Below are 13952 nucleotides of genomic sequence, written 5' to 3' on the forward strand. Positions count from 1 at the left end.
GCGAAAAAATCATAGGAGAAAAAATTTTCTCTGACTCTTATACTGCTGTCAACTTCTACCCTGTGTACCATCAGGTACTGCGGAAAAATAACGCTTGAAATCGCTTTCTAGGGACGTTCATGTTTAAAAATGTTGCAGATGGTTCATTAGCAGTAACACATGCATACCGAACAGTTACAATGCCACGACCGCTGAGTCTCTGACGTTGTCAGCAGTGGAAAAAGCCTTCGGAGACAATAGGGACTGTACGTAAAGCTCGTTTTACACAAACGACTTTCTGGTCGAAATAGACTACTCGAAGTGCGTTCGTCTTTCCTGTGTATGTGTAAATCAGCAGTTAACACTACGAAAGTGTTGAGTTCTAAATTTCCGAGTATGTTGCATACAGAGCGTGTGCAGAATGGTTCAAATGGCTCTGAGCGCTATGGGACTTAACATCTGTGGTCATCAGTCCCCTAGAACTTAGAACTACTTAAACCTAACTAACCTAAGGACATCACACACATCCATGCCCGAGGCAGGATTCGAACCTGCGACCGTAGCAGTCGCGCGGTTCCGGACTGCGCGCCTAGAACCGCTAGACCACCGCGGCCGGCGCGCGTGTGCAGAAACAGGGGTGTATGGCGGCGTCTGCTAACGTCTGAAATTGGCCTATTCTGTCTGAGATTGCTCCTAATCGTTATTGTCTCGTTTGTTTTCTTTTCGTGATACACTGAAAAATTACACCCGGTCCTGGTTTCTTTCCTATTAGTGTTCGTCTACATTCGAGACGAAATATCTGCGTTTTACACGGAAAAAGCCCACTTTATACATAAATATGAACGTAAAAAGAGAAATAGGTTTTAATGAAAGCCGGCCGCGGTGGCCGTGCGGTTCTGGCGCTGCAGTCCGGAACCGCGGGACTGCTACGGTCGCAGGTTAGAATCCTGCCTCGGGCATGGGTGTGTGTGATGTCCTTAGGTTAGTTAGGTTTAAGTAGTTCTAAGTTCTAGGGGACTTATGACCTAAGATGTTGAGTCCCATAGTGCTCAGAGCCATTTTTAATGAAAATTGTTTCAGCAGTGAAAAAGTCAGAATTATTCGACAAGAAATGTAATTTTCGATGTTATTTAGCACTTAGTAAAACAACAAGATACAAAGGATAGGGCTAAATGGAGCTATTTGCTGCCTTCTAGATATTGTTTGATGTGTTTACAAGGATCTATTTTCTTGAGAAAATAAATTTATATGTTCTGAAGTGTTTGGATGATACTTTTCCCATTCTTTTAGGCCTCAGGAGTGTAGAGAATTTTGCACAGTTTTTGACACGAACTATGAATTTTACTTTGGTCGTTAATGAACTCTGTTACTGATTCCTCCTGTATTTTGTTACCATATTTCGATTTTTTTTTGTAAAACTGATAGTGCCTCATAAACTCAATTTCCCCATTCAGTGTCAAAGTGCACAGCAGACAGTTCTCAAATCACATGCAGTTCTGGCGGTGACATGTAAACGAGAATGATCACTCTAAACTACAACAAAACATCAGGTCCTGCAGGAAGTGTCATCACTTCTGTCTCTAAGCTGGTCGTAGGTTGTGTTCCAAAAATGAACAGCATAGAGACAGAACTGATGACACTTTCTGCATGACCTGACTATCATTTTGCAGGACAATGCTCAAGCACATACAGTGCAAGCTGATTTGTTTGACTGATGTGGCTGCTAAGTGCTGTACCACCTACTGCACTCCCTTGACTTAAACGCTCGTGAGTTCAACTCGATTTATAAACTGAAGGAAACACTTGATGGCATTCGCTTCAGAACTGCTACAAATTCGTCGGGCAATAAACCGCGGCGCTCGAACTGTCAACGCAAGTGGCACTGCTAAGAGTATCCTACGACTTCCACATCGCTGGCAACGGGTTATACACAATGCTGGTGACCACGTTGAAGGTCAGTAAAACTTTGAAACGGGTATCTATTTTGTACGAGCTGTAAATAATTAGTTGCCACTATTAAAATTCCAACCCTCGTACATTTGAATATCTTAAAGTTTCATGTAACGTAACTTAGTAATAATATATCTAAACATAAGTACGACCTACATCCAAGAGTGTAACAACACCACTGCACGTGTGCTATGGCTTCTGACCAATCATCGCGTTTGCGTTTGCTTACATCAGGTTTATTCTTATGATGACGCGGTTATATTACCAGCAAGCCCTCTCGCCTGTACTTACGAGTCCACCGCGGCGCTCGGGGTCACAGCACGATCTAATAACACCTGAAGATGGACGTATAAGAGCCCGATACCGGTCATGCTCTAAATAAAAGAATCTTACAACTGTAGCGGTATTTTCAACCTCTGATCTATCGACACAGTTAGTCGAGTTTCGACCACAGGCGATACTTCTCCAGATCAACGTGACGACCCAGTGAAGGTATGGGAAAAGGCCAGAAAAAAGATAGGTCAACAGACGTGAAACGATTCTGCAGTGGCTGTGTGGTTCAGAACTACGATGCAGTGTACCTTCGGACATGCATGCATGTTGTCTCAACAACCCAGACACTGCAGTATCGTATTTATTCACCGACACAAGGCATGTGACTTTCAATTAAAATGTCTCCCCTCTACAGGAACTACGCAATGGATGTACGATTTTGGTTTGTATACCACATGGTTGACGACGTATGGAAGTTTGGGTCTGGTCGTGGAGCGTGCTCGGATAGCCCAATAGTAAGGCGACCTCTCGCAATAAGCGGGAAATCCGGGTTCGATTCCCGTTCCGGTACAAATTTTCACTGTCGTTATTCCATGAAAATGAAATGTCGTGTGGCGAGGGCCTCTCGCCATGTAGACCTGAGCGCCTTGTGCAAGTCTTTTGAGTAATTGGCGACTTGCGCGTCGATGAGGATGAAATGATGATGATGAAGACGACACAAACACCCAGTCCCTGAGCGGAGACGATCTCCAACCCAGCCGGGAATCGAACCCGGGCCCCCCCGGCATGACACGCCAGCGCGCTGTCGAGTCAGTTACGGTGGCGGACGTTATTCCATTATACAGCTGATGGTTGTCCATATTCGCAACTGCGAATACATTTCACGTGTATCACACATATGTCTTCACGTGCCAAAGAGAAATGTTGAAGCCCAACGAGTTGATACATTAATCACGAGCAAGTTCAGCGTTTCGTCGTGTGGGTCGTCTCTTTTTCTTTAGACTACACGGGGCGCCATAGCACCGGCGATCCTCTGCACCGTCGTTACGCACAGCTTCCTGCAAAAGGCAGTACAGACCTGACATAGCCGAACAAAGAAGTTTCCGTGTCGGAACACGAGCCGCGACCGCTGGCTCGCCACGTCTACGCACGGCTAGTCCTCCACCGGGATGAGCAGCGCGCTCGTTAAGTGAGGAGCCGCGGTGAGATTGGCGGGCGTCTGGTGCGGCTGACCGGCGCGCGAGGAATGCGTCAGCCGTGATTCAGCCGCGCTGACTCAGACGCGCAGCAAATGTCAGCGAGCCGCCACCTGGCCCAAACACTGCGCCCGCTGCCGCCGCCGCTCCCACGGCCCCTCTCAACACGTGTGCTCCCGCTTGCGCTACCATTATCTGACAACTGACGGGCTGTTCCACTTGCTGTCGACGATCGCTCACGCCTACAACCTGCTTAACACTTCAAAGTTTCCCCACTACACGACGCAGTACAGGTCTGGTATGAGAAAATGAATTAATGTGTTCAACATCTTTCTTTCTTTTGCTGGTGCCTTGTCCCCCGCTTTCGCAGGGTCGGATTTGGCAAGGTTAAATTTGAGGGGTGGCCGGATGCCCTTCCTTCGGCTACCCCGTTCCTATTTTACTTGAAAATGTTAACAATGCCACTTAACGTAACATACCTCACGAAATAGTACTTGATTCGTTGTCAATGATGTAATGCTGTATGCGATGGGTGGGGCTTACAATATATATTCTCGAGTAAAAAAAAAAATGGCTCTGAGCGCTATGGGACTTAACTGCTGAGGGCATCAGTCCCCTAGAACTTAGAACTACTTAAACCTAACTAACCGAAGACATCACACACATCCATGCCAGAGGCAGGATTCGAATCTGCGACCGTAGCGGTCGCGCGGTTCCAGACTGTAGCGCCTAGAACAGCTCGGCCACCTCGGCCGGCTTCTCGAGTAAAGCTGCCTTCAGTCGCACGCGCGCACACACACACACACACACACACACACACACACACAAAAAGAAGAAGCCTTATTCAGCAGCTGATGTTTTTGTTCTTACCGATCTTATTTCGCCCACAGCCACCAGCCGTCATCATGAGTATAACATTTTATTCTGTTATTACTGTTGCTTATATTCTAGATATTTTCAGTCATGTTAGCATCTCATTTTATAGAGATCCCTCTGAGTACGTATTCCTATTGTACTGCAGTGCCTACAGCCTGAAGATTGACCAAATTATAGATCGAAACTTGTTGCGAAACAAGCATCTGTTGCGGTCAGGGTTGTTGTACTGAATGTTAATATTTTACACCGATCGCTGTTCCCTCTCCACTGAAAGAATGCTTTCCTAAGTTGTAAACACATTTAATTTGAGTAATAACGCTAGACGTACACCCTTGCAGATGACCAGCGTAAGTTCTGTTGATGGAGGAAATTTCGTTCTTTCATATTTCATCAGGAGGGATGCTGCCGTGGTATTCATTATCCACACTGCCCTTAGCTAAATTACAAAGCTGGCAGCAGCATTTCATAGTGGTAGCGTGCGCGTGGCACTGCCCTGGGATGGTGGGCTCAGGCCCGTCTTCCCCTTGGTGCTGCACACATCAAAAAAACTTTTTAATCACCTCGATTCCGGAACCTGTAGAGAAAATTGGAATAGAGATTAACATAAACATCATCTCCACTCATTTTATTGGTCATGAAAATCACACATTGAGTGTTGTACCACAATATAGCGAGACCTTCAGAGGTGGTTGTCCAGATTGCTGTACACACCGGTACCTCTAATACCCACTAACATGTCCTCTTGCGTTGACGCATGCCTGTATTCGGCGCGGCATACTGTTCACAAGTTCATCAAGGCACTGTTGGTCCAAGTTGTCCCACCCCTCAACGGCGATTCGGAGTAGATCCCTCAGAGTGGTTGGTGCGTCACGCCGTCCAGGAACAGCCCTTTTCAATCTATCCCAGGCATGTTCGATAGGGTTCATGTCTGGAGAACATGCTGGCCACTCTAGTCGAAAGCTGTTGTCCTGAAGGAAGTCATTCGCAATATGTGCACGATGGGGGCGCGAATTGTCGTCCATGAAAAGGAATGCGTCGTCAATATGCTGCCGAATGGTTGCACTATCGGTCGGAGGATGGCATTCACGTATTGTACAGTCATTACGGCGCCTTCCATGACCACCAGCGGCGTACGTCGGCCCCACATAATGCCACACCATAACAGCAGGGAACCTCCACACTGCTACACTCAGTTGACAGTGCGTCTAAGGCGTTCAGCCTGACCAGGGTGCCTCCAAACACGTCTCCGATGATTACCTGGTTGAAGGCATATGGAACACCCATCGGTGAAGAGAACGTGTTGCCAATCCTGAGTGGTCCTTTCAGCATGTTGTTGGGCCCAACTGTACCGCGCTGCATAGTGTCTTGGTTGCAAAGATGGACCTCGCCATGGACGTCGGGAGTGAAGTTGCACATCATGCAACCTATTGTTCACAGTTTGTGTCGTAAAACGTCCTGTGGCTGCACGAAAAGCATTATTCAACATGGTGGCTTTGCTGGGAGGGTTCCTCCGAGCCATAATCCGTAGGTAGCGGTCATCCGCTGCAGTAGTAGCCTGTATCTCCTCCATATCCGAACCACATCACTTTGGTTCACTCAGAGACGCCTGGACATTTCTCTTGTTGAGAGCCCTTCCTGGCACAAATTAACAATGCGGACGCAATCGACCCGTGGTATTGACCGTCTAGGCATGATTGAACTACAGACAACACGAGCCGTCTACCTCTTTCCTCGTGAAATGACTGCAACTGATCCGCTGTCGGACCCTCTCCGTCTAATAGGCGCCACTCATGCATAGTTGTTTACATCTTTGGTCGGGTTTAGTGACATCACTGAACAGTCAAAGGGACTGTATCTGTGATACAATATCCACAGTCAACGTCTATCTTCAGGAGTTCTGGGAACCGGGGCGATGCAAAACCTTTTTGATGTGTGTATTTCGTGCAGTGGGCTACATGGTCGCCCTTCTCTCTCTCTCTCTCTCTCTCTCTCTCTCTCTCTCTCTCTCTCTCTATCCACCAACAAATTGGCATGACCATCTATATGCTCTCATCACAGTCGACTGCACTAATTACACTTAAGAGACAACTGTTTCTTTGCGAAGAAAGGTGTTAATGAGCACAGAGGCAGAAAATCTGTCCATTTAGGCAACTTGAAACTATCATTTACTGTCTTCAAGTCTGTGATGTCTACGACTGTGCGTATTCCCAGACTGTACTTAATAAAGGACAGTATTACCCAAAAAAACTCTTATTGGTATCGGAGACGCAGACCGGTACTGAGTTTCAGCTTATCTCATACAGGCGGTGGACTAAAATATGGAAACACCGAAAACACAACACACTAACTTTCCTAATACGGGATAGGAAACCAGTTAGCATTCTAAAAAGCTGCCAGTCGTCTGGAAACAGATAAATACAAGCTCAAATGGCTCTGAGCACTATGGGACTTAACTTCTAAGGTCATCAGTCCCCTAGAACTTAGAACTACTTAAACCTAACTAACCTAAGGACATCACACACATCCATGCCCGAGGCAGGATTCGAACCTGCGACCGCAGCGGCCGCGCAGTTCCAGACTGTAGCGCCTAGAACCGCTCGGCCACCGTGGCCGGCGATAAATACAGGTCCAGTATCGTTTTCAAGGGAATCTTCTACCATTCATTCCTGCGAAATAATGGCAAGTTAGGGTTACTACGTGGTTGATAGCCACCACGCACCATTCTCTCCAAAGTAGACCGCAAAGGCTAAGTAATGTTGAGATATGGCGATTGTGGTGGCCATGTTAAGTGCGACAATTCATCGTCGTGTTCACAAAGACAGACCTGGGCAAGTGAGTGGTGTGAACAGGAGCCATGTCGTCTTGGAGCGTAGGATCGCCACTGGGGAACTAACATTGTACTACGGAATGACGTACTACGTTCACTTATTGCAAGCTGTGCAAGCTGCAGCACTTGATACAGCTCTTCCCGAATAACGTCTCATTGATTTGAAGAATACTCCACCAACAAGAAGGTGTGATGCCTAAGAGATCACATGACTTAAGTCCTAATGAGGGCATGCGGGATGCCTCCGAGAGAGTCGTGCATGCCTTAGGCCCAGTTTCGTGACTTGTGGGCGACAGTCTGTCAGTTCTAAACCAGGAAAGTTGTCCATGTCGCTAATTTGTGTTGTCTAATAATTTGCTCTCAGTGAATGTTGTTTCAATGACCCGCTGTAATGCACAGAGATATGTGTCAGGGGAGCGTTACAATTTTCTAATCGTCTACCAAGAAAATAATTTAGTTAAATTTTGACTAATGTTTGTTTCAGAACTATAATATCCCGTGCTCAGCCCGGCGCAGCCAGAATTGGTCTAGTGGAGCGAGTACTAGTCAGCGGGCCTTAAAAGGGGGAAGCATAGTGTATTAGAAGACAGCCGTGAGCCACAGTTACTAACAAATCCATCTTCACATATAGGGAAAGGGAATTCATATTGCATCACATGTAACGAACCGCATGTCGGGGGACGTTTAACTTTGCTTCATCGGTTCAGCATTCTTTGTACTCTGCTTACTCAATTGGTCAAGGAGAGGAAAAGTAATCGTCTTGGCCAGTTTCAAGGAAATAACCCTGAAGAGTGAATTATGTGTCAAAATAATGTCGTCAGATTTCGACTCAAAGAAATCAGGGTTACTTACGTATTTTCACTTCCTGCTTATCGCGTGCAGTCTTCTAAACCATTAGGCAATTGAACTCGCCTCCATACAGACTTCACGTCACTGATGTTTCCACTTACAGTTTCCAAACACTACCGCCAGACTTCTTCCGCTGTCATACAGTCATAGACTGAGGTGACAAAAGTCACGGGACAGTGATATGCACATTATACAGATGGCAGCATAAAAGGGCAGTACATTGGCGGAGCATACGATTTGTTTTCAGGTGACTCATGGAAAAAGGGTTCTGAAGTGATTATGGCCGCACGACGGAAATAAAAATACTATGAATGTGGAATGGTGGTCGGAGCTAGATGCATGGGACATTTCATTTCGGAAATAGTTAGGGAATTCAATATTCAGAGACCCACAGTGTGAGAGGTGTGCCGAGAATACCAGATTTGAGGCATTACCTCTCACCACGGACAACGCTGTGGACGTCCTTCATTTAATGATCGAGAGCAGCAGCGTTTGCCTAGAGTTGTCAGTGCTAATAGGCAAGCAACACTGCGGAAATAACCGCAGAAATCAATCTGGTAAGTACGAAGAACGTATCCGTTAGACGGTGCGGCGAATTTCGCGTTAATGGGCTATGGTAGCAGACGACCGATGGGAGTGCCTTCCTCAACGTCACGGTATCGCCTGCAGCGGCTCTCCTGTGCTCGTGGTCATATCAGTTGGGTTCTAGACTGTTGGAAAACCGTTGCCTGGTCTGATGACTCCAGATTTCTGTTGTACCACGGAGCCCACGAGGCCATGGACCCAGGTTGTCCACAAGCGGCTGTGCAAGCTGGCCCGCATAATCGTGTGGGTTCTTTTTATGTGGGATGGACTGCGTCTTCTGGTCCAATTGAACCGATCATTGCCGGCCGGAGTGACCGAGCGGTTCTAGGCGCTACAGTCTGGAACCGCGCGACCGCTACGGTCGCAGGTTCGAATCCTGCCTCGGGCATGGATGTGTGTGGTGTCCTTAGCTTAGTTAGGTTTAAGTAGTTCTAAGTTCTAGAGGACTGATGACCTCAGAAGTTAAGTCCCATAGTGCTCAGAGCCATTTGCACCATTTTTTTAAACCGATCATTGACTTGAAACTATTGTATTCGGCTGCTAGGAGACCATTTCCAGTTCCAAACACCGATGGAATTTTATGGATGACAAAGTGCCATGTCACCGGGTTGCAGTTGTTTGCGATTAATTTGAAGAACATTCTGGACAATTTGAGCGAACGATATGGCCACCCAGACCGCCCGACATGAGTCCCATTGAACATTTATGGGACATAATCGAGCACAAGATCCCGCACTAGCAACACTTTCATAATTATGCACGGCTATAGAAGCAGCACGCCTCAGTATTTCTGCAAGGGACTTGTAGCGAGTTGTTGAGTCCACGCCATGTCGAGTTGCTGCACTATGCCGCCAAAAGGAGGTCCGACAGGATACCAGGAGGTATGCCATGGCTTTTGTCCTCAGTGTAATCGACATGGGCTTTTCGCATGCTCGTAAGGTGACCATTCAGATTTAGATTTTATGTAGTTTTTGTAAATGCCTTGTGTGGTTCGTTTAAAAAGCGTACTGCCCATTTTCCTGGCCATCTTCGTCCAACACTAGCTTATACTCCGCCTCTACTGACATCGTCGTTGTCGCACAAGTCAATTTTAATCTTCTTTTTTTTCCACGAAAAGTACATGCCTAAAGTTTAGTTCTTACCAGAACTATCGGTTCTCTTAGTTAACAGGAGCGATGTGAGAGTGAACTACACTTCCTGGTGCATACTTTCTATGATGACACATGTTCCACTAGGGAGGGAATGCACAACTCTATGGGTCCTTTCGCAGTTTCCTGTACATTTGATCTGCGTGACAGTTGATGCGAGATGTCGGATACGGCTTGCTAAGCTACCTCGTGCTGCGGCACCCTCCGGCGCCACCGTGTCCAAGTGCACGTGATGGACTGTGCAAGTCGGGATATGCGGCCCGCCAGCGCGTGTACCATATGTGGGCAGGAGCGGAGTATGCGGCGAGACGCGAGGCGTGGGCGGGCGCCATTTTAGGCGGTGATTTCACTGGGCGCCTTACTCAGAGGCAGAGCCGCCGCCGCACACCAGCCAACGCCCGGCCCCGTCGACAGCTGAGCTCATAGGTGAAGCGCTGACCCACTCAGCTCAGCTGTGTGTTTCCAGCGAGGCCGCTAGAGAACAATGCACAGCGCGCAAGTGTTAGGCGAGTACATTGTTGCAGAGACGGAGAACTGATCAGACTTCTTGGTATGTCGTCAGCCGTTGCCTCAGAATGTTGCTTTGTGACTCTACAGTCACCTGCCTGACAATTCACCTGCTTCGAATATTATGTCCCGCCCCCGTCAAAACCTCCTTCCCTCTCTCGCAACGCACAAACAAGCACACACACACCCGAGCGCGACCACCCACCCACCCTCTTATCCGTTCTCTCTCTCTCTCTCTCTCTCTCTCTCTCACGCACACACACACACACACACACACACACACACACACACACAGAGGGTGAGAGAGAGAGAGAGAGAGAGAGAGAGAGAGAGAGAGAGAGAGGGAAGGGGGGAGATTCCCACACGAACTCTCTAAGATGTAAATTTTTACTGTCACAGGGTGATCAAAGGAATTGTGAAGTTGAAATTATAATTCTTAGATCTGCTAATAAAAATATAGTCGTATGGGACTTCTGGCAGGGAGGCCATGAAGGTCTCTTTCAGTCGCCTAATTGCAAGGGTTTCTTTCTGTCTTTGCAGACAATAACTCCTTCCCTTCGCGAACTGTGAGAGTTATGTGTCTAAGCGTGTCTGATAAGTGTAGGTGACTGTAATGTGTGTGTGTAGTGTGGTGTAGTGTCGTGCTGGACGCTGACGAGACAAGGGAGAGCGCGGAACTCGGTGCCGACACAGAGCCCACTCCTCTTCAGTAGCACCAACGGGGGCATCGAGCTTAACGTGCCCGTTCAAAGGACGGATCACTTACATACCCTCACTTCAGAGGTCAGGAATTTAATCCGGGGTATTGATACTAAAATCTGTTGATGAGGAATTTTACGCCAGCAGTCGTCTCCCCGTTCCCACAAAAGCAAAGGAAAAACAGCCAACAGAACGTGGCGTTGAGAGGCGATTAACCAACCAAGTACTGGCCTCCCCCCATGTTGCTTAACTTCGGCGGTCTGACGAGAACCAGTGTATTCAACGAATCGACGTCGTTGGGAGGGTTGATAATAAATGGAAAAATTTGATTGGGCCTGACATTTTGAGGATTTTGTGCAGGAAGCGTCACTGATATGTAAACGAGAGATTTTGTTTACATTGCTTACTTTTGCTCTGTTGTCTCTCATGGTATAGTATTACGGGACAGCTCCGAGCATTCGTAAAGAATGTTTTTAAACTGCGAAAGGTCAGTGAGATCTATCTGTAGTATCTACACTCCTGGAAATGGAAAAAAGAACACATTGACACCGGTGTGTCAGACCCACCATACTTGCTCCGGACACTGCGAGAGGGCTGTACAAGCAATGATCACACGCACGGCCCAGCGGACACACCAGGAACCGCGGTGTTGGCCGTCGAATGGCGCTAGCTGCGCAGCATTTGTGCACCGCCGCCGTCAGTGTCAGCCAGTTTGCCGTGGCATACGGAGCTCCATCGCAGTCTTTAACACTGGTAGCATGCCGCGACAGCGTGGACGTGAACCGTATGTGCAGTTGACGGACTTTGAGCGAGGGCGTATAGTGGGCATGCGGGAGGCCGGGTGGACGTATCGCCGAATTGCTCAACACGTGGGGCGTGAGGTCTCCACAGTACATCGATGTTGTCGCCAGTGGTCGGCGGAAGGTGCACGTGCCCGTCGACCTGGGACCGGACCGCAGCGACGCACGGATGCACGCCAAGACCGTAGGATCCTACGCAGTGCCGTAGGGGACCGCACCGCCACTTCCCAGCAAATTAGGGACACTGTTGCTCCTGGGGTATCGGCGAGGACCATTCGCAACCGTCTCCACGAAGCTGGGCTACGGTCCCGCACACCGTTAGGCCGCCTTCCGCTCACGCCCCAACATCGTGCAGCCCGCCTCCAGTGGTGTCGCGACAGGCGTGAATGGAGGGACGAATGGAGACGTGTCGTCTTCAGCGATGAGAGTCGCTTCTGCCTTGGTGCCAATGATGGTCGTATGGGTGTTTGGCGCCGTGCAGGTGAGCGCCACAATCAGGACTGCATACGACCGAGGCACACAGGGCCAACACCCGGCATCATGGTGTGGGGAGCGATCTCCTACACTGGCCGTACACCACTGGTGATCGTCGAGGGGACACTGAATAGTGCACGGTACATCCAAACCGTCATCGAACCCATCGTTCTACCATTCCTAGACCGGCAAGGGAACTTGCTGTTCCAACAGGACAATGCACGTCCGCATGTATCCCGTGCCACCCAACGTGCTCTAGAAGGTGTAAGTCAACTACCCTGGCCAGCAAGATCTCCGGATCTGTCCCCCATTGAGCATGTTTGGGACTGGATGAAGCGTCGTCTCACGCGGTCTGCACGTCCAGCACGAACGCTGGTCCAACTGAGGCGCCAGGTGGAAATGGCATGGCAAGCCGTTCCACAGGACTACATCCAGCATCTCTACGATCGTCTCCATGGGAGAATAGCAGCCTGCATTGCTGCGAAAGGTGGATATACACTGTACTAGTGCCGACATTGTGCATGCTCTGTTGCCTGTGTCTATGTGCCTGTGGTTCTGTCAGTGTGATCATGTGATGTATCTGACCCCAGGAATGTGTCAATAAAGTTTCCCCTTCCTGGGACAATGAATTCACGGTGTTCTTATTTCAATTTCCAGGAGTGTATTTCCGAATTTTCTGGAGGTCATTGTGCAAGTGTCCCGAAACTCAGAATTTACTACCCCTGTACAAACTTGTCCTTAGTTCTATGGAACACTCATTCAAAACCAACTGGTACAGTCCGTGAGCACTCAACACAGATACGATTTGTGGTCGGCTAACTCTACTGTAGCTATTGGACTGAAAGGTGTACACTGTCCTGGAGGATCCATTTTTAATAGGCTTCTAGCACATTTCCACAATTTTAGAGGTATAAACGCCACATTTAAAATTTGACATGCTTCCGTATGGCACGCTAGTTCTGTTCTGTTTAGGAGTTTCTTTCAGTGCTTGGAAACAGTTCATTGTGATGTGTTATTATTTATACAGGGTGGTACATTGATCGTGACCGCGCCAAATATCTCACGAAATAAGCGTCAAACGAAAAAACTACAAAGAACGAAACTTGTCTAGCTTGAAGGGGGAAACCAGATGGCGCTATGATTGGCCCGCTAGATGGCGCTGCCATAGGTCAAACGGATACCAACTGCGCTTTTTAAAATAGGAACCCACATTTTTATCGCATATTCGTTTAGTACGTAAAGAAATATGAATGTTTTAGTTGGACCACTTTTTTCGCTTTGTGATAGATGGCGCTGTAATAGTCACAAACAGATGGCTCACAATTTTAGACGAACAGTTGGTAACAGGCAGATTTTTTAAATTAAAATACAGAACGTAGATACGTTTGAACACTTTATTTCGGTTGTTCCAATGTGATACATATACCTTTGTGAACTTATAATTTCTGAGAATGCATGCTGTCACAGCGTGATTACCTGTAAATACCTCATTAATGCAATAAATGCTTAAAATGATGTCCGTCTACCTCAATGCATTTGGCAATACGTGTAACGACATTCCTCTCAACAGCGAGTAGTTCGCCTTCCGTAATGTTCGCACATGCATTGACAATGCGCTGACGCATGTTGTCAGGTGTCGTCGGTGGATCACGATAGCAAATATCCTTCAACTTTCCCCACAGAAAGAAATCCGGGGACGTTAGATCCGGTGAACGTGCGGGCCGTGGTATGGTGCTTCGACGACCAATCCACCTGTCATGAAATATGCTATTCAATACCGCTTCACCGC

The sequence above is a fragment of the Schistocerca piceifrons genome, chromosome 1 (assembly GCF_021461385.2).
Source record: "Schistocerca piceifrons isolate TAMUIC-IGC-003096 chromosome 1, iqSchPice1.1, whole genome shotgun sequence".
Lineage (NCBI taxonomy): Eukaryota > Metazoa > Arthropoda > Insecta > Orthoptera > Acrididae > Schistocerca > Schistocerca piceifrons.